At 38.4% G+C, this 21,999-nt stretch overlaps 1 non-coding gene across 1 annotated transcript; it reads right to left on the minus strand.

Annotated features, from left to right (window-relative positions):
• Positions 1-21,626: 21,626 nt before the first annotated feature.
• On the minus strand, positions 21,627-21,733 carry LOC148548066 (small nucleolar RNA R71). Its single transcript, XR_015898243.1, has one exon. It is a non-coding gene; the product is annotated as a small nucleolar RNA R71 (small nucleolar RNA).
• Between the last annotated feature and the right edge of the window lie 266 nt (positions 21,734-21,999).

Below are 21,999 nucleotides of genomic sequence, written 5' to 3' on the forward strand. Positions count from 1 at the left end.
TTTTAAATAAAACTAAAAAAATATTTTAAAATAATTAAAAAGAATTTTGAAAAAGTGGTTGATGGTTTTTCGAAATATAAAAGTGAGAAAGTGGTTAGGTGATTTTGAAGAAGATTTTGAAATCAGTAATAAAAAAGATATGATTGAAAATTATTTTGAAAAAGATGTGGTTGAGTAGATATGATTGAGAAGATATGATTGAAAAATAATTTAAAAAGATTTGAATTTTTGAAATTAAAGTTAATTATTTGACTAACAAGAAACCAAAAGATATGATTTTAGAATTTAAAAATTGATCCTTCATTAATAGGCAAGTAACAACCTGAAAATTTTTGAATCAAAATATTAATTGTTAGTATTAATTTCAAAAATTATGAAATAAAAATAAGAAAGAGATTTTGAAAATCAAATTTTAAAATTTTCGAAAATATTAAGAAGGAAATTGAAAAAGATATGATTTGAAAAAGATTTGATTTTGAAAAACTATGAAGATTTGAAACAGATTTGAATTAAAAACTAACTTACCTCCCTTGTGTTATCCTGGCGTTAAACGCCCAGAATGGTATCCATTCTGCCGTTTAACACCCATTTGGCTTCCTCCTTGGGCGTTAAATGCCCAGCCAGGTACCCTGGCTGGCGTTTAAATGCCAGAATTCCTTCTTCACTAGGCGTTTTGAACGCCCAGCTTTTTCTCTGTGATTCCTCTGCGGTATGTTCTGAATCTTCAATTTTCTGTATTATTGACTTGAAAAGACAGAATTTTAAAAGTTTTTTGAATTTTTAATGATGAGAGAGAACAATAATAAAATGAAACTAATCATGAAAAACTAAAATCAAATAAACAATGCATGCAAGAACACGTCGAATGTTAAGATGAACATAACAACATATTATATTTTTTTTTTGAAAAGAAAGACATGCAAGACACCAAACTTAGAAATTTTCATATTAGAGACACTAATAAATTGAGAATGCACATGAGAAACAACAAAAGACACAAAACAAGAGAATTTAAAGATCAGACCCACGAAAATCATCAAGAACAACTTGAAGATCAATGAAGAACATAATGCATATATTTTAGAAAAAATGCAAGAAAATAAAAAAATATGCAATTGATACCAAACTTAAAATGTGACACTAGGCTTAAACAAGAAACATAAATTTTTTTGTTTTTATGATTTTATAAAAATTTTTGTATTTTTCGAAAATTATTTGGAAAACAAAAAATAAGGATTTCAAAGTTTTTTAATAAGAATTCCAGGAATCATGCAATGTTAGTCTAAAGCTTCAGTCTAAAAAGATTAGACATGGCTAGCCAAGTTTCAACAGGACATTACATACAACAGCCAAATTGATGGGAATCAATTAGCTCTTGTGATGATGAAAGCATCATCTAAAACTCTAGAATTCATTCTTAAAAATTCTGAAGACATAGAATAATTTTTTTTTTGAATTTTTCGAAAATAAAAAGCTTAAAAATAAAATTAAATTACCTGATATGAGCAACAAGATGAACCGTCAGTTGTCCAAACTCGAACAATCCCCGGCAACGGTGCCAAAAACTTGGTGCACGAAATTACAATCACACTTTTGCAATTACGCACAACTAACCAGCAAGTGCACTGGGTCGTCCAAGTAATACCTTACGTGAGTAAAGGTCGATCCCACAGAGATTGTCGGCTTGAAGCAAGCTATGGTCATGCTTGTAAATCTCAGTTAGGCGAATTCAAATGGTTTTGAGGTTTTGATAATTAATATATAATTAAAAGAGAAAAGAAGATAGAAATACTTATGTAATTCATTGGTGGGATTTTAGATAAGCGTATGGAGATGCTTTGTTGCTTCTGAACCTCTGCTTTCCTACTGCCTTCTTCCAACCAAGCGTTACCTCCTTCCATGGCAAGCTGTATGATCCTCTCGGATGAAAACAATTCCATCTGGGCTGTCACCGCAGGGCTAATCATCTGTCAGTTCCTGCTAGCGTTGGAATAGGACCATTGTCTTTTTGCACACTGTCACTTGTGCCCCATATTCGTAGGTTTAAAGCTCGTCACAGTCATCCCTTCCCAAATCCTACTCGGAATGCCACAGACAAGGTTTAGACTTTCCAGGTCTCAAGAATACCGCCAATGGTTCTATCCTATACCACGAAGGTTCTAATCTTAGATTAGAAACCCAAGAGATACACACTCAAGCTATTGCAGATAGAACGGAAGTTGTTGTCAGGCACGCGTTCATAAGTAAGAATGATGATGAGTGTCACAGATCATCACATTCATCCGGTTGAAGTGCGAGTGAATATCTTAGAATAAGAAGTAAGCATGAATTGAATAGAAGAACAGTAGTAATTGCATTAATTCATGAAGAACAGCTGAGCTCCACACCTTAATCTGTGGGGTGTAGAAACTCCACCGTTGAAAATATATAAGAACAAGGTCTAGGCATGGCTGAATGGCTAGCCCCCTAAACGTGATCAAGAGATCAAAAGTGATGCAAAGATAGTCTCAAAAATGATCTGAAGATGTTCCAAAGATGAAAATACAATAGTAAAAGGTCCTACTTATAATGAACTAGTAGCCTAGGGTTTACAGAAATAAGTAAATGATGCAGAAATTCACTTCTGGGGACCACTTGGTGTGTGCTTGGGCTGAGCATTGAAGCTTTTTCATGCATAGGCTGTTCCTGGAGTTAAACGCCAGCTTTGGTGCCAATTTGGGCGTTTAATGCCAGTTTGGGCGTTTAACTCCAATTCTGGTGCCAGTTTGGGCGTTTTACGCCAGAAATTTTAGGATGACTTTGAACGCCGGTTTGGGCCATCAAATCTCGGGTAAAGTATGAACTATTATATATTACGGAAAAGCCTAGGATGTCTAATTTCCAGCCAAATTGAGAGCACGCCAATTGAGCTTCTGTAGCTCCATAAAATTCACTTCGAGTGCAGGGAGGTCAGAATCCATCAGCATCTGCAGTCCTTTTTCAGCCTCTGAATCAGATTTTTGCTCAGGTCCCTCAATTTCAGCCAGAAAATACCTGAAATTATAGAAAAATATACAAACTCATAGTAAAGTCCAGAAATGTGATTTTTATTTAAAAACTAATAATTATATACTAAAAACTAACCAAATCATACTAAAAACTACCTAAAAATAATGCCAAAAAGCGTATAAATTATCCGCTCATCAATAGCATAAGTGGTGCACGAAAATGTCTATGTCAATGTCAATATTACTATTTCTCACAAATTTGCACAACTAACCAGCAAGTGCACTGGGTCGTCCAAGTAATACCTTACGTGAGTAAGGGTCGAATCCCACAGAGATTGTTGGCTTGAAGCAAGCTATGGTTATCTTATTATTCTTAGTCAGGATACCAACAACAGTGTTTTGTAAGTTCAATTGTGAAAAGTAAAAAGGCATAAAATAAATACTTATTGTGCAATAAGGGAGAATATGTTGGAATTTTGGAGATGCTTTGTCATCTGAATTTCAGCTTTTCTCTTGTACTCCTCTTCACACACGTAAGGCTCCTTCCATGGCAAGCTGTATGTAGGGTGTCACCGTTGTCAATGGCTACTTCCCATCCTCTCAGTGAAAATGGTCCAAATGATCTGTCACAGCACGACTAATCATCTGTTGGTTCTCGATCATGTTGGAATAAGATCCACTGATCCTTTTGCGTCTGTCACTACGCTCAACAATCACGAGTTTGAAGCTCGTCACAGCCATTCAATCCTTGAATCCTACTCGGAATACCACAGACAAGGTTTAGACTTTTCGGATTCTCATGAATACCGCCATCAATCCTAACTTATACCACGAAGATTCTGATTAAGAAATCTAAGAGATACTCATTCAATCTGATGTAGAACGGAGGTGGTTGTCAGGCACACGTTCATGGATTGAGGAAGGTGATGAGTGTCACAGATCATCACCTTCTTCATAGTGAAGCGCGAATGAACATCTTAGATAGGAACAAGCGTGTTTGAATGGAAAACATAAATAATTGCATTAATTCATCGAGACGCTGCAGAGCTCTTCACCCCCAACAATGGAGTTTAGAGACTCATGCCGTCAAAAGGTATAAAGTTCAGGTCTAAAAATGTCATGAGGTACAAAATAAATTTCTAAAAGTTGTTTAAATACTAAACTAGTAACCTAGGTTTACAGAAAATGAGTAAACTATGATAGATAGTGCAGAAATCCACTTCTGGGACCCACTTGGTGTGTGTTGGGGCTGAGACTTAAGCTTCTCACGTGCCTGGGCTGTTTTTGGAGTTGAACGCCTGGTTGTAACCTGTTTCTGGCGTTGAACTCCAACTTGTAACCTGTTTCTGGCGCTGAATGCCAGACTGCAGCATGAAACTGGCATTGAACGGTAGATTACATCCTCTATCCTTGAGCAAAGTATGGACTATTATATATTGCAGGAAAGCCCTGGATGTCTACTTTCCAACGCAATTGAGAGCGCGCCAATTGGACTTGGGTAGCTCCAGAAAATCCATTCCGAGTGCAGAGAGGTCAGAATCCAACAGCATCAGCAGTCCTTTTTCAGCCTAAGTCAGATTTTTGCTCAGCTCCCTCAATTTCAGCCCTGAAAATACCTGAAATTATAGAAAAACACACAAACTCATAGTAAAGTTCAGAAATATAAATTTTGCCTAGAAACTAATAAAAATATACTAAAAACTAACTAAAACATACTAAAAACTACATGAAGTTAACCCCAAAAAGCGTATAAAATATCCGCTCATCACAACACCTAACATAAACTGTTGCTTGTCCCCAAGTAACTAGACAAATAAAATAGAACACAAATGAGTCAAGAAGCAATAATATCTCAGAGTTTTGAGTGAAGCTCAGATTCTAATTAGATGAGCGGGACTAGTAGCTTTTTGCTTCTGAACAGTTTTAGCATCTCACTTTATCCATTGAAGCTCAGAATGATTGGCATCTATAGGAACTTAGAATTCAGATAATGTTACTGATTCTCCTAGTTCAGTATGTTGATTCTTGAACACAGCTACTTTATGAGTCTTGGCCGTGGCCCTAAGCACTTTGTTTTCCAGTATTACCACCGGATATGTAAATGCCACAGACACATAATTGGGTGAACCTTTTCAGATTGTGACTCAGCTTTGCTAAAGTCCCCAATTAGAGGTGTCCAGGGTTCTTAAGCACACTCTTCTTTTTGCTTTAGACCTTGACTTTTACCGCTCAGTCCCAAGTTTTCACTTGACACCTTCACGCCACAAGCACATGGTTAGGGACAGCTTGGTTTAGCCGCTTAGGCCAGGATTTGATTCCTTTAGGCCCTCCTATCCACTGATGCTCAAAGCCTTGGATCCTTTTTATTACCCCTGCCTTTTGGTTTTAAGGGCTATCGGCTTTTTCTGCTTGCTTTTTCTTTTTCTTTTTCTTTTATTTTCGCTCTCTTCTTCTTTTTTTTTCCTGCAAGCTTTTGTATTCACTGCTTTTTCTTGCTTCAAGAATCAATTTTTTTTATGATTTTTCAGATTATCAAATAACATTTCTCTTTTTCATCGTTCTTTCAAGAGCCAACATATTTAACATTCATAAACATCAAATTCAAAAGACATATGCACTGTTCAAGTATTCATTCAGAAGATAAAAAGCATTGCCACCACATGTAAATAAATTAGAATTTTTCTTATTAAAAAATCAAAAAAAAATATTGCCTCCTTATTCTAAAGAAAATCCGCTATTTTATTCATGTTTAATGATGATGAGAAAAATAAATTATAGCTTAATTGGAGAAAAAATCGAAATATAGATACTAATTACTACTATTTATATATAACTTCTAAGGTAAAATTCAAATAAGAACAATTATCACAGAGTTAAGGCTAAGATTAGAACTCAACAACCTTGAATTTGGGAAGTGGATGCCTCTTTAGTCTGTGGAGTGCTTGGCCCTTCAAGAGATAATTTTTGACGCTTTAATTCCTTCAGTTCACGCCCTTGCTCTTCTTGTTCTCTAAGCAGTTTGCAGAGCATGCTGTTTTGATTTTGCTGTTCTTCCTTTATTTGGTCCATAGCTTCTTGCAACTTGGTAACAGATGCTTCAAGATGTTCCCAATATTCAAATTGAGGGATTTCCGGGAAAAATTCCTGTGCCCTCCTCTTGATGGGGTCATCCTACACTTGTTGTTTTTCCATTGTGGTTTTAGTGATTGGCTGCTCAACTGAGATATACTCCGTTATTCCCATCCTCACTCCAGCATCTTTGCAGAGCATAGAGATTAAGCTTGGATAAGCCAGCCTGGCATCTTTGGAGTTCTTGTTTGCAATTATGTAAAGTTCACATGAAATCAGTTGATGAACTTCCACTTCTTTTCCCAACATAATGCAATGGATCATCACTGTACTTTTAACGGTGACTTTAGAACGGTTGCTAGTGGGTAATATAGAACGCCCAATGAAGTTCAGCCATCCTCTGGCAACTGGTTTGAAATCTTCTCTCATGAGTTAATTTGGGACGCCCTTGGTGCTGGTGGTCCACCTGGCTCCAGGGATGCATATATCCTCTAGAATCTTGTCCAGGCCCTTGTTTGTTCTCATCATTCTCCTATTAAAGGAGTCTGGGTCATCTTTCAGCTGAGGTAGCTTAAAGATCTCCCTGATTTTGTCAGGGTGGATGTGAACAATCTTTCCTCTGACCAAGGTCTGATAGTCATAGAGGGCAATTCCAGATATTCTCTACCTGTCTGTTTGCCACAGATTAGCGTAGAACTCCTGAACCATATTCCTTCCCACTTTTGTTTCAGGATTAGCTAGGATTTCCCAGTTCCTGTTTCGAATTTGCTCTTGGATCTCCGGATATTCATCTTCTTTCAGATCACATTTGACTTCCGGGATCACTGATCTTAGACCCATTATTTTGTAGTAATGGTCTAAATGTTCTTTGGTTAAGAACTTTCCTTGATTCCAAAATGGTTTTGGAATACTCTCTTTCTTGCCTCTTGGAGTGGGTTGTTTTCCTTTAGGAGCCATGATCTTAGTGGGTATGGTTTAGTGATCACGGATAAACACACCAAACTTAGAGGTTTGCTTGTCCTCAAGCAAAAGAAAAGAAAGGAGAGGGATAGAAGGAGAGCTAGTGTCGAATGGTGGAGGATATGAGGGAGGCCGAATGTGGCTTTAAAAGGGAGGGGGTGGGTTTTCGAAAATTTTAAAAAGATAAGATAGAAGATATGATTTATAAAAGATAAGTATGATAAGAAAAAGATATAAAAATTTGTGGATGATATTTGGAAAAGATAATTCTGAATTTTTATTTTCAAAAAGATTTTGAGTTTTGAAAAATTTGAAAAAGAGTTGGATTGGATTGAAAAAAAGATTTGTGTTTATGGATTAAGATACATTTGATATTTTTGAAATAGGGATTTTAGAAATTAGGATTAAAAATTTTTGGAATTGAGAGTTTGTGACATGTTTATGCAAGAAATCATGAATTGAAACATGAAATTTAAATTAAAATAAAAATTGTGAAGTAAAAACGAATTTACCTCCTCCCCACCATCCTGGGGTTACACGCCCAAATGCTACATGTTTTGGGCGTTTAACGCCCAAATGCTGCTTCTCCTGGGCGTTCAACGCCCAGCTGTTGCTTCTTTCTGGCGTTGAACGCCAGGAACTCCTTTGTCACTGGGCGTTTTTCTGAACGCCCAGGATGCTGTAAATATGGCGTTAAACGCCCAGAAAATGCTTCTTTCTGGCATTCAACGCCCAGAAGATGCTTCTTTCTGGTGTTTAACGCCCAAATGGCTATCCTTACTGGCGTTCAACGCCCAGTGGATGCTTCTTTTGGGCCTTCAACGCCCAAAACAGCATTTTACTGGCGTTTTCTTGCCAGTGAGCTCTTTTTTTCTGTTTTGTGCTATGAATCCTTCTGTAGCCCTGTGAACTTATGCAATTGATTCTTTACCTTGTTAATATTGAACTTATAAAAAATAATTAAAATGAAGAATGGAATAAAATAAAATAAATCAACAGAAAAAGTATTGTTACTGGCTGGGTTGCCTCCCAGCAAGCGCTTCTTTATTGTCTTTAGCTGGACCTTGCTGAGCTTTTAATCTAGCCTCAGCCTTGAGCACTCTTGCTCAACATTGCCTTCAAGATAATGCTTGATTCTTTGTCCATTAACAATGAACTTCTTATCAGAATCAATGTCTTGAAGCTCCACATAACCATATGGTGATACACATGTAATCACATATGGTCCCCTCCACCGGGATTTCAGTTTCCTGGGGAATAGCCTGAGCCTAGAGTTAAACAACAGAACCTTTTGTCCTGGTTCAAAGACTCTAGATGACAGCTTTCTGTCATGCCACCTTTTGGATTTCTCTTTATAAAGGTTGGCATTTCGAAAGCAGTGAGTCTGAATTCCTCTAGCTCATTCAGCTGGAGCAATCTTTTTTCTCCAGCTAATTTGGCATCAAAGTTTAGGAATCTGGTTGCCCAGTAGGCCTTATGTTCCAGTTCCACGGGCAGATGACAGGCCTTACCATACACAAGCTGGTATGGAGAGGTCCCTATAGGAGTCTTGAATGCTGTTCTGTAAGCCCACAGAGCATCATCCAAGCTTCTCGCCCAATCCTTTCTACGGGTACTTACTGTCCGTTCTAGGATTCTTTTTAGTTCTCTATTAGAGACTTCGGCTTGCCCATTTGTTTGTGGATGATATGGAGTTTCCACCTTGTGGCGAATCCCATACCGGACCATTGCAAAGTAAAGCTGTTTGTTGCAGAAGTGAGTGCCCCTATCACTGATTAGTACTCTAGGGACACCAAACCTACTGAAGATATGTTTCTGGAGGAACTTCAGCACTGTTTTAGTATCATTGGTGGGTGTGGCAACAGCCTCTACCCATTTTGATACATAGTCGACTGCCACCAGAATATAAGTGTTTGAGTATGATGGTGGGAAAGGTCCCATGAAGTCAATTCCCCATACATCAAATAATTTAATCTCCAAGATTCCCTGCTGAGGCATGGCGTAGCCATGAGGCAGATTACCAGCTCTTTGGCAACTGTCACAGTTACGTACAAACTCTCGGGAATCTCTATAGAGTGTAGGCCAGTAGAAGCCACATTGGAGGACCTTGGTGGCTGTTCGCTCACCTCCTAAATGGCCTCCATATTGTGATCCATGGCAATGCCATAAGATCCTTTGTGCTTCTTCTTTAGGCACACACCTACGGATTATTCCGTCTGCACATCTCTTAAAGAGATAGGGTTCATTCCACAAGTAGTACTTTGCATCGGTAATTAATTTTTTCTTTTGTTGCCTGCTGTACTCCTTGGGTATGAACCTTGCAGCTTTATAGTTTGCAATGTCTGCAAACCATGGTGTTTCTTGAATGGCAAACAAATGCTCATCTGGAAAAGTTTCAGAGATCTCAATAGAGGGAAAGGACGCCCCTTCTACTGGCTCTATCCGGGACAGATGGTCAACCACTTGGTTTTCTGTCCCTTTTCTGTCTCTTATTTCTATATCAAACTCCTGAAGAAGCAACACCCATCTTATGAGCTTGGATTTTGAATCCTGCTTTGTAAGTAGATATTTAAGAGCAGCATGGTCAGTGTACACAATCACTTTGGATCCTACTAAGTATGATCTAAACTTGTCAATGGCATAAACCACTGCAAGCAATTCTTTTTCTGTGGTTGTGTAGTTTTTCTGGGCATCATTTAAAACGCGGCTAGCATAATAAATGACATGCAGAAGCTTGTCATGCCTCTGTCCCAGTACTGCACCAATGGCATGGTCACTGGCATCACACATTAGTTCAAATAGTAATGTCCAGTCTGGTGCAGAAATAACTGGTGCTGTGACCAGCTTAGCTTTCAGAGTTTCAAACGCCTGCAGACACTCTGTGTCAAACACAAATGGCGTGTTAGCAGCTAGCAGATTGCTCAGAGGTTTTGCGATTTTTGAAAAGTCCTTTATAAAGCTCCTATAGAATCCTGCATGCCCCAGAAAGCTTCTGATTGCCTTAACATTGGCAGGTGGGGGTAATTTTTCAATCACCTCTACCTTAGCTTGATCCACCTCTATTCCCTTGTTCGAAATTTTATGCCCAAGGACAATCTCTTCAGTCACCATAAAGTGACATTTTTCCCAGTTTAAAACCAGGTTAGTCTCTTGGCATCTTTTCAGAACTAGTGTCAGGTGATCAAGACAGGAGCTGAATGAGTCTCCATATACTGAGAAGTCATCCATGAAGACTTCCAGAAATTTTTCCACCATATCAGAGAAAATAGAGAGCATGCATCTCTGAAAGGTTGCAGGCGCATTACACAGCCCAAATGGCATCCTTCTGTAAGCAAATACTCCAGATGGACATGTGAATGCTATTTTTTCTTGATCCTGGGGATCTACTGCAATTTGGTTGTAACCTGAATAGCCATCCAAAAAGCAGTAAAAATCATGACCTGCTAGTCTCTCTAGCATCTGGTCTATGAATGGTAAAGGAAAATGATCCTTTCTGGTGGCTGTATTGAGCCTTCTGTAGTCAATACACATACGCCACCCTGTAACTGTTCTTGTAGGAAACAGTTCATTTTTTTCATTATGAACCACTGTCATACCTCCCTTTTTGGGGACAACTTGGACAGGGCTCACCCAGGGGCTATCAGAAATAGGATAAATAATTCCAGCCTCCAATAACTTGGTGACCTCTTTCTGCACCACTTCCTTCATGGCTAGATTTAGCTGCCTCTGTGGTTGAACCACTGGCTTAGCATCATCCTCCAATAGGATCTTGTGCATGCATCTAGCTGGACTTATGCCCTTAAGATCACTTATGGACCACCCAAGAGCTGTCTTGTATGTCCTTAGCACTTGAAGTAGTGCTTCCTCTTCCAGTGGATTTAAAGCAGAGCTTATGACCACTGGAAAAGTGTCACCTTCTCCCAGAAATACATATTTCAGGGATGGTGGTAATGACTTGAGCTTGGGTTTAGGAGGTTTCCACTCTTCCTGAGGAAGTTTCAGAGGTTCTTTCGATTCCTCTGAATCCTCCAAATCAGGCTGAACATCTTTAAAGATGCCCTTAAGCTCTGATTCGAGACTCGCAGCCATGTTGATCTCTTCTACTAAAGAGTCAATGAGATCAACTTTCATGCAGTCTTTTGGTGTGTCTGAATGCTGCATAGCCTTGACAGCATTCAACTTAAACTCATCCTAATTGACTCTCAGGGTTACTTCCCCCTTTTGGAAATCAATGGGAGTTCGTCCAGTTGCTAGGAACAGTCTTCCTAGAATGAGAGTAGCACTCTTGTGCTCCTCCATTTCCAGCACTACAAAGTCAGTGGGAAAGGTGAATGGCCCAACCCTGACAATCATGTCCTCAATCACGCCTGATGGGTATTTAATGGAGCCATCAGCAAGTTGGAGACATATCCGGGTTGGTTTAACTTCTTCAATTAAACTAAGCTTTCTGATAGTGGATGCAGGTATTAGGTTAATGCTTGCCCCAAGATCACATAAAGCTGTCTTGGTGTAATTACCCTCTAATATGCGTGGTATCAGAAAGCTCCCGGGATCTTTAAGCTTTTCTGGAAAGCTTTTCAGAATGACTGCACTGCATTCTTCAGTGAGGAGAACTCTTTCAGTTTCTCTCCAATCCTTCTTATGACTCAAGATCTCTTTCATGAACTTGGCATAAGAAGGTATTTGCTCAAGTGCCTCTGCAAACAGAATCTTTATTTCAAGAGTCCTGAGATAATCTGCAAAGTGAGCAAATTGCTTATCCTGCTCCTCTTGGCAAAGTTGTTGAGGATAAGGTATCTTGGCTTTATATTCCTCAACCTTAGTTGCTGCAGGTTTATTTCCTATAGAAGTGGTTGGAGAAGCCTTTTTAGAGGTGTTGTTATCAGCACTTGTGTATGTCTGATCCCTCACTGGCATTTGAATGCCAGGGGTGGAAGCTGGAGTGACGTTAGATGCCAACTCCTCACCTGTTCCTAGCGTCTGAACGCCAGAACTGTGCTTCCTTTGGGCGTTCAACGCCAATTCCTTGCTTGTTTCTGGCGTTGAACGCCAGGACTGAGCATGGCTTGGGCATTCAACACCAGCTTTCCACCCATTTTCTGGAGTTTGAGCACCAGAATTATTTCTCTCCGGGCTCTTACTGTCCTCAGATGGATCTTGGGTAGTTTGCTCATTTCTTGGTTTCCTGCTACCTTGAGGTGAGGTATTTAATGTTTTCCCACTTCTTAATTGAACTGCTTGGCACTCTTCTGTTATTTGTTTTGACAGTTGCTGTTCTGTTTGCTTTAACTGTACTTCCATATTTATATTAGCCATTCTTGATTCTTGTAGTGTTTCCTTGAATTCGGCTAGCTGTTTTGTTAGAAAATCCAATTGCTGATTGAATTCAGTAGCTTGTTCTGCAGGGCTGAGTTCAGCAGTTACTGTTTTAGCCTCTTCTTTCATGGAAGGTTCACTGCTTAGGTACAGATGCTGATTTCTGGCAACTGTATCAATGAGCTCTTGAGCTTCTTCAATTGTTTTTCTCATGTGGATAGATCTACCAGCTGAGTAGTCTAGAGAAATCTGAGCTCTTTCTGTAAGCCCATAATAGAAGATGTCTAACTGAATCCACTCTGAAAACATTTCAGAGGGGCATTTTCTTAGCATCTCTCTGCATCTCTCCCAGGCATCATAAAGAGATACATTATCTTCTTGTTTAAAGCCTTGGATATCCAGCCTTAGCTGAGTCATCCGTTTTGGAGGAAAGTATTGATTCAGGAATTTTTCTGTCAACTGTTTCCATGTCCTTATGCTAGCCTTAGGTTGGTTATTTAACCACCTCTTAGCTTGGTCTTTTACAGCAAATGGAAACAGTAATAATCTGTAGACATCCTGATCTACTTCCTTATCATGTACTGTGTCAGCAATCTGTAAAAACTGTGCCAGAAACTCTGTAGGTTCTTGATAAACCTCTCTTTCATGGTTTATCTTGTGCTCATTTGAGTGGTTTTTATATACTCTTTACCCACTTATTCATACTATTTGCATAGTTTTACATTTGCCTTCCTAATTATGTGCTTTGATTGAAAACATGCTTCTTTGGCCTTTATATTGCTAATATTAATCCTCTCTTATCACCATTAGATGCCTTGATATGTGTGTTAAGTGATTTCAGAGATTACAGGGTAGGAATGGCTCAGAGGATGGAAAGGAAGCATGCAAAAGTGGAAGGAATACAAGAAGTTGGAGAAATTGCTAAGCTGTCCAGCCTGACCTCTTCGCACTCAAATGGCTATAACTTTAGCTACAGAGGTCCAAACGATGCGGTTCTAGTTGCATTGGAAAGCTAACATCTGGGGTTTCGATTTGATATATAATATGCCATAGTTTCCCTGATGCTAGGCGACACGAACGCGTGATCCACGCGAATGCATCGCATCTGCGAACTTCAATCCGCGCGGCCGCGTGGACGATGCCACCGCGTCACTTGTCCACAACCTGAACGTACCAGAATACGCAGGGGGCGATTTCTGGGCTGTTTTTGACCCGGTTTTCGGCCCGGAAAACACAGATTAGAGGCTATAAAGTGAGGGAATGCATCCATTCAGAGGGAGCTCGCATTTTTACTACTTTCCATGATTTAGATTTAGTTTGAGAGAGGTTCTCTCCTCTCTCTCTTAGGATTAGGATTTAGGACTTCTCTTAGTTTTTAAGAGTGACTCTCGATCCAGGTTTTATGTTTCTTTGTTTTAAGCTTCCCTTTTCACTTTTATTTATTTATTCCAGCACTTGAGTTGATTATTTACTTTTATAATTTAATTTATGAATTATTCCATGTTACAGATTGTTATTTGAATTAATGATATTTGAGGTATTTCAGTTATTGATTGCTTTCTCTTTAATTTGTGTTACCATTGTTTCCAATCTGAAGGTATTCTATTCCAGCAATTTACTTTTTCCCCTTTTGGTCTTGGTTAAAAAATCAGTAACTCAACATTATCAAACTCAACATAACTGATAATCGCTATCTTGCTAATTGAACTGAACTTCAATAATCCCAACTTTTTCTTAGGAAATAAATAGGATTGGAAGGTCAAACTAATTAGTCCCTTGACTTTCCTTTGTTCTAGCAAAGGTTAATTAAGTGGAATTTAGATTCAACTTTCATTATTATTGAGAGAGATAACTAAGTTGGACTTCCAATTTCTCTTACCTTACTAGAAGTTTGCTTTACAGTATTTATTTATTTTAATTGCCATTTACTTTACTTGTTATTCAAATCACTTGCTTCTCACCTTCTAAACCCCGATTACAACCTTTATAGCCAATAATAAGAACATACTTCCTTGTAGTTCCATGAGAAGACGACCCGAGGTTTGAATACTCGGTTAATAATTTTTAAGGGGTTTGTTACTTGTGACAACAAAACGTTTGTACGAACAGATTTCTGTCGGTTTAGAGACTATATCTACAACAAGACTGTTTTTTATTAACTTCTTTACTGGCAAAAATCCCAACGTCAGTTCTTCCTGTGGAAGACCAGAATACTGGCAACTTTGCTGCACCATGATAACGAGCTGAGGATTCAACTCAAAGCTACTGACTCCAATGGAGGGTATACAAATACTACTCCCATATGAAATAGTAGTGGGGTTAGCATATGACCCCAGAGTCCTTCTGGACTGCTCTTTTCCACTTAGGTCCATGATGGAGAAAAGGAAATTGATGTGAATTGCAATTAAAATATATTTTTATTTTTATTTTATAAAAAGAAAACGAATAAATAAATAAAATGAATTAAAATAACTAGAAATTAAATATAGATTTCGAAAGAGAAAGAAAAATAATTTAAATTTAAAGCTAAAAGAATTACTTAATTAAGAAGATTTGAAAAAATTTTGGATATGATTTTTGAAAAAAATTTTAAATTTTGAAATAAAAAAATCTGAATTTTAAAAGTAATTTTCGAAAGTTGCTTTAAAATAAAGAGAAAAGATATTTTTGAATTTAATAAGGAAAGAGAAAAACAATAAAATAGCACAAGATTTAAAATTTTTTAGATCTAATGCTCCTTGTTTTCGAAAATTTTGGAGGGAAAACACCAAGGAACACCAAACTTAAAAATTTTAAGATCAAGACACAAGGAGAACTCAAGAACACCTTGAAGACTCACAAGAACAACAAGAACGTGAAGATAGAACACCAAACTTAAAATTTTTAGAAAACCAAAATAAAATTTTCGAAAACTAAAGAAAAATTAACAAGAAAACACCAAACTTAAAGTTTGGCACAAGATTTAATCAAAGAAAAATTATTTTTGAAAAAGTTTTAAAAAGAAAGACTCAAAGGAGCAACTATTCACAAGAACATAGACACATTCAACAAATGCATGAACTAAACAAAAGAGAAGTATTTTTGAGGAATTGAGGGAAAATAACAAGCATGCAGTTCGAAAATTATATATAAAAAATAAAAATAAATAAAAATAAAAATAAGAACATGCAATGGACACCAAACTTAAAATATGAAACTAAACTCAAAGAAAAATTAAAAATTAATAAGGAAAAAAATAATATTTTTGGAAAATTTTTGAAAAGAAAACAAAAGACTCTGACACAAAAGACAAAATTTTCCTAATCTAAGCAACAAAATAAACCGTTAGTTGTTCAAACTCGAACAATCTCCGGCAACGGCGCCAAAAACTTGGTACACGAAAATGTGTATGTCAATTTCAATATTACTATTTCTCACGAATTTGCACAACTAACCAGCAAGTGCACTGGGTCGTCCAAGTAATACCTTACGTGAGTAAGGGTCGAATCCCACGGAGATTATTGGCTTGAAGGAAGCTATGGTTATCTTATTATTCTTTGTCAGGATACCAACAACAGTGTTTTGTAAGTTCAATTGTGAAAAGTAAAAAGGCATAAAATAAATACTTATTGTGCAATAATGGAGAATATGTTGGAGTTTTGGAGATGCTTTGTCATCTGAATTTCAGCTTTTCTCTTGTACTCCTCTTCACACAAGTAAGGCTCCTTCCATGGCAAGCTGTATGTAGGGTGTCACTGTTGTCAATGGCTACTTCCCATCCTCTCAGTGAAAATGGTCCAAATGCTCTGTCACAGCACGACTAATCATCTGCTGGTTCTCGATCATGTTGGAATAAGATCCATTGATCCTTTTGCGTCTGTCACTACGCTCAACAATCGCGAGTTTGAAGTTCGTCACAGCCATTCAATCCTTGAATCCTACTCGGAATACCACAGACAAGGTTTAGACTTTCCGGAATCTCATGAATGCCGCCATCAATCCTAGCTGATACCACGAAGATTCTGATTAAGAAATCTAAGAGACACTCATTCAATCTGATGTAGAACAGAGGTAGTTGTCAGGCACACGTTCATGGATTGAGAAAGGTGATGAGTGTCACGGATCATCACCTTCTTCATAGTGAAGCGCGAATGAACATCTTAGATAGGAACAAGCGTGTTTGAATGGAAAACAGAAATAATTGTATTAATTCATCGAGACGCTGCAGAGCTCCTCACCCCCAACAATGGAGTTTAGAGACTCATGCCGTCAAAAGGTATAAAGTTTAGGTCTAAAAATGTCATGAGGTACAAAATAAATTTCTAAAAGTTGTTTAAATACTAAACTAGTAACCTAGGTTTACAGAAAATGAGTAAACTATGATAAATAGTGCAGAAATCCACTTCTGGGGCCCATTTGGTATGTGATGGGGCTGAGACTTAAGCTTCTCACGTGCCTGGGCTGTTTCTGGAGTTGAACGCCTTGTTGTAACCTGTTTCTGGCGTTGAACTCCAACTTGTAACCTGTTTCTGGCGCTGAACGCCAGACTACAGCATGGAACTGGCGTTGAACGCCAGTTTACGTCGTCTATTCTTGAGCAAAGTATAGACTATTATATATTGCTGGAAAGCCCTGGATTTCTACTTTCCAACGCAATTAAAAGCGTGCCAATTGGACTCCTTTAGCTCCAAAAATTCCATTCCAAGTGCAGAGAGGTCAGAATCCAACAGCAACAGCAGTCCTTTTTTAGCCTAAATCAGATTTTTGCTCAGCTCCCTCAATTTTAGCCAGAAAATACCTGAAATTACAGAAAAACACACAAACTCATAGTAAAGTCCAGAAATATAAATTTTTCCTAGAAACTAATGAAAATATACTAAAAACTAACTAAAACATACTAAAAACTACATGAAGGTAACCCCAAAAAGCGTATAAAATATCCGCTCAACAATAAGCTGTTGGGGCATCTCATCCCTCTTGGATATATTCCCAATCCTTTGGTATTGAGAGCAAGATTTACGGAAGGCAGTAGCATCCTTAAAAAGAGTGGGCCACTAGAATCCACAGTCTAAAATTTTTCTCGCTGTTCTTTGAAGGCCAAAATGTCCACACTCTCAAAGGAGTAGCAGGCCTCTAAAATTGGCTGGAATTCTGATTGAGGCACATACCTTCCAATTATCTGGTCAGCACCATACCTCCATAAATATGGGTCATCCCATATATAATATTTGGACTCGCTTTTAAGCTTGTCCTTTTGATGATTAGTAAAATTGGGAGGGAAGGTATGACTAACTAAATAATTAGCTATAGGTGCATACCAAAGAATTACTTCAAATATTGTGCGCATGCTATCAAATGAAAAAGCATCATTGATAGGAGTGGAGTCACTCTTAATGTGCTCTAGGCGACTCAAGTGGTCCGCCACCAAATTCTGGGAACCACTCCTATTTTTTATTTCTAAATCAAATTCTTGCAGCAACAATATCCAACGTATTAACCTTGGTTTGGACTCTTTTTAGCCAACAAATATTTTAGAGCTGCATGGTCTGAGTATACTACCACCTTAGTACCAAGTAAATAGGTTCAGAATTTATCCAGAGCAAAAACAATAGCCAGAATCTCTTTTTCAGTGGTAGTATAATTAGACTGAGCAGCGTCTAAGGTCTTAGAAGCATAAGCAATTACAAAAGGGTTCTTACCTTCGCGCTGAGCCAGTGCCGCTCCTACTGCATGGATGGCAGCATCACATAAAATTTTAAATGGCTGGCTCCAGTCTGGTCCTCTCACAATCGGAGCTTGAGTCAAGGCGATCTTGAGCTTATCAAACGCTTCCCTGCAGTCCTCACTCAGCTCAAACTCAACATCCTTCTGCAGCAATCTGGATAGAGGCAATGCTACCTTACTCAAGTCCTTGATAAATCTCTGGTAAAAACCTACATGACCAAGCAACGAACGGACTTCCCTCATGGAGGAGGAGTAAGGTAAACTAGAAATGACATCTACCTTTACTGGATCTACAAAAATACCAGTATTAGAAATAACATGTCCTAGAATAATACCTTGTTTTACCATAAAATGACATTTTTCAAAATTTAATATAAGGTTTGAACTAACTGATGCCAGGGCATCTTGGCCAGCTTCACTGACCTTTTCTTCAGTTTTTTAAGGCAGTTTCATGCATTTTCTTAGTAAATAGGTAAGTTTTGGGTGGATATTCACTTACATCTTGATTTAGGCAAATATTGTGAATTTTACATGATTTCATGAGAATTATGCATGGATTGAATGACAATTGGGATAATGCATGATCTCATAACTTAGACTAGAGCTTTGAGGCACTTTATTTGCTTGATTTCAGGACAAAGGAAGCAAGGAAGAGCCACGTTAGTAGCCACGTTAGTCTAACTAACGTGACCACTAACGTGGAATGGGAGCGAGCTTGCAACGTTAATGAGAAAAGTAATCGCCAATAACGTCCTCGAAGCCATCATAGCCCACGTTAATTGCCACGTTAACTACATTAACGTGGTAGTTAACGTGGAAGAAGAGTGAGCTCTAGCATTAGTGGTAAAGGTGAATACCACTAACGCTCCAAAGTGGCAATTGTCCACGTTAAGAGTCACGTTAACTTAGTTAACGTGAATTCTAACATGGAAGAAGAAGATGAAGCCAATGTTAGTGACACTCACCTTTGTCACTAACGTTGGACCAAGCTCATATTGGCCACGTTAAGAGCCACGTTAACTTAGTTAACGTGGACTCTAACGTCGGAAAGCAAGGAATGGCCAACGTTAGTGACACTCACCTTTGTCACTAACATTGGACTAAGCCACTTTAGGCCACGTTAGTTGCCACGTTAACTCAGTTAACGTGAAAGCTAACATGGAGGAGAGAATGATGAGGCAACGTTAGTGACACTCACCTTTGTCACTAACATTGGGGATGGCTACCAATACCACGTTGGAGGCCACGTTAACGCAATTAACGTGAACTCTAACGTAGGAAAGGGGCGTTTTGGAGCGTTAGTAACAAAGGTAAGTGTCACCAACGCTCTCGAGGCTAAAGTGTGCTCACGCTAAGAGCCACGTTAGTTATCCTAACGTGGACTCTAATGTGAGAAAGGGGGGACTCTCAACGTTATTGAAAAAGGTAAACCCCAATAACGTGTGCGAAGGACCAAGAGGCAATGTTAGTAGTCACGTTGGTGCCATTAACGTTGAAGTTAACATGGACCATTCTTGGGTTAGGAACGTTAGTGAAAAAGGTGATTTTCACTAACGATCTCGAACCCACACTTTCACTTAACGTTAACGCCACTAACGTCCTAAGCTAAAGTCCATGCCTACTTCACACTCTCTCTCTGCAAGTAAAGCTAAGCCCACTGAAGATGATAACTGCTTCAACTCAAGATCCAAAGGCCCATATCCAAGACTTGAAGAGCCAACTAGAAGATCACAAGAGTAGTATATATAGGGTTAGTTTTGAAATAGAAAGGAGCTTTTGGCATTTGGAGAACTACACTCTGTATAATTTTACTTTCTCTGTAACTTCTAGTTTAAATTCCAAAAATGTATTCTCCATCTCTGCTTTCCATTTCCAGAACTATGAACAACTAAACCCCTTTCATTGGGTTAGGGAGCTCTGTTGTAATTTGATGGATCAATAATAGTTTTCATTATTCTTCTTCTTTCTTTTCTCTTGATTTTACTAGAAAGCTTTCAATCTTCATCCAATTGGATAGTTGTCTTGGAAAAGAAGTTATTCATACTTGGATCTCTTCTGAACATTGGAAGAGGAATGAAGAGATCATGGTAGAAATGCTTTCTCATGTTGGACCAAATTGGGGTTTGGATGGGAATGGTGACATATAATCCTACCAACACTTTGATTTGGGAATACATATGGTATAATCAGTGACCATAATTCATCTCTTCTCATGAGCAATTAGACCAAGGAATTGGCTATTGATCAAGATTTGAGAGATTGAATTACCAAGGAATTGGAATTCAATCACTTAAGATTGCAAAGGAGATCAATGAATGCATTGATTGAGGAAGAGATGAGAATGAACTTGATCCGGAGAATGCAATATCTCCTAAGCCCAATGAATTCCCCATTTCTGATCTTACCCATTCTCTTTAATTCTTGCTAATTACTTTGATTCTCATCTTCCCCATTCCCCATTTAAGATTCTGCAATTTACTTTCCGCTATTTACATTCAGCTCTTTATTTCCAGCATTTATATTTCTGCTATTTACCTTTCCGCCATTTAATTTGCTACAATTCTCAAATCAATTTCTGCTTAGCTCAACTAGAACACTCCTCCAATTAAATTTGCTTGAACAATCAATCCATGTGGGATTCGACCTCACTCTATTGTGAGTTTTTACTTGACGACAATTCGGTATACTTGCCGAGGGAAAATTGTTGAGAGACAATTTTCCGTGCATCAAGTTTATGGCGCCGTTGTTGGGGATTAGTTTAGTATCAACAATGATTAAATTGGTGGATAACTAGATTGAGCATTTTTCTTGATTTAATTTCATTTGAGTAATTTACTTTCAGTTTTAGCTATTTTCTCCCTTTCCCCTACCCGTTTTCTTAGTTGTTTACAATTTATTTCACTAACCCACTAACTGTTTGATATATTGCATCACTCACACTAACAGCATTTCTAACAAGAACACTTTCTGCATCCATTTCCCTGCTTGTGCCTTATTGGTTGTATGACAGGGAGAAGAAGCGGGGCTTCAACTTCCTTTGATTCTGAACCTGAGAGGACCTTCCTTAGATTAAGGAGGGAAGCAAGAGGAAAACGAGTAGTTGGTGCGGAGGAAGAGGAGGAATACTTTGAACCAGACATGGAGGAGAATATGGAGAACCATCATGAAGAAGAAGCTCACAACCATAGCAGAGAAGGTCTAGCAAATCATGCTGGGCAAGAGAGAAGAGTTCTAAGCTCCTACATCAATCCAAACCCAGAAAATTGTGGAAGTAGCATCCAAAAGCCAACCATACATGCCAACAACTTTGAACTAAAGCCACAACTCATCACCCTTGTTCAGAACAACTGTTCATTCGGAGGAGGTGTACAAGAAGACCCCAATCAACATCTAACCACATTCCTGAGGATATGTGATACTGTGAAGTCTAATGGTGTTCATCCTGACACCTATAGACTGCTCCTATTTCCCTTCTCACTCAAGGACAAAGCAACTAAGTGGCTGGAGTCTTTCCCGAAGGAGAGTTTAACAACCTGGGAAGATGTGGTGAACAAATTCTTGGCAAGATTCTACCCTCCTCAACGAATTAACAGGTTGAGAGCTGAGGTACAGACCTTCAGGCAACAAGATGGTGAGACTCTTTATGAAGCATGGGAGAGGTTTAAAGACCTAACAAAAAGATGCCCACCAGATATGTTCAACGAATGGGTGCAGCTACACATTTTCTATGAAGGACTTTCTTATGAATCAAAGAAGGCAGTAGACCACTCATCCGGGGGATCTCTGAACAAAAAGAAGACCATTAAAGAAGCCATAGATGTCATTGAGACTGTAGCAGAAAATGACTACTTCTATGCTTCTGAAAGAGGCAACACTAGAGGAGTGATGGAGCTGAATAACATGGATGCATTGCTGGCTCAAAACAAGATGATCACCAAGCAGTTGGCTGACCTTACCAAAAAGA

This window comes from Arachis ipaensis, chromosome B8 (genome assembly GCF_059453495.1).
Source record: "Arachis ipaensis isolate K30076 ecotype BB chromosome B8, ASM5945349v1, whole genome shotgun sequence".
Classification (NCBI taxonomy): Eukaryota; Viridiplantae; Streptophyta; class Magnoliopsida; order Fabales; family Fabaceae; genus Arachis; species Arachis ipaensis.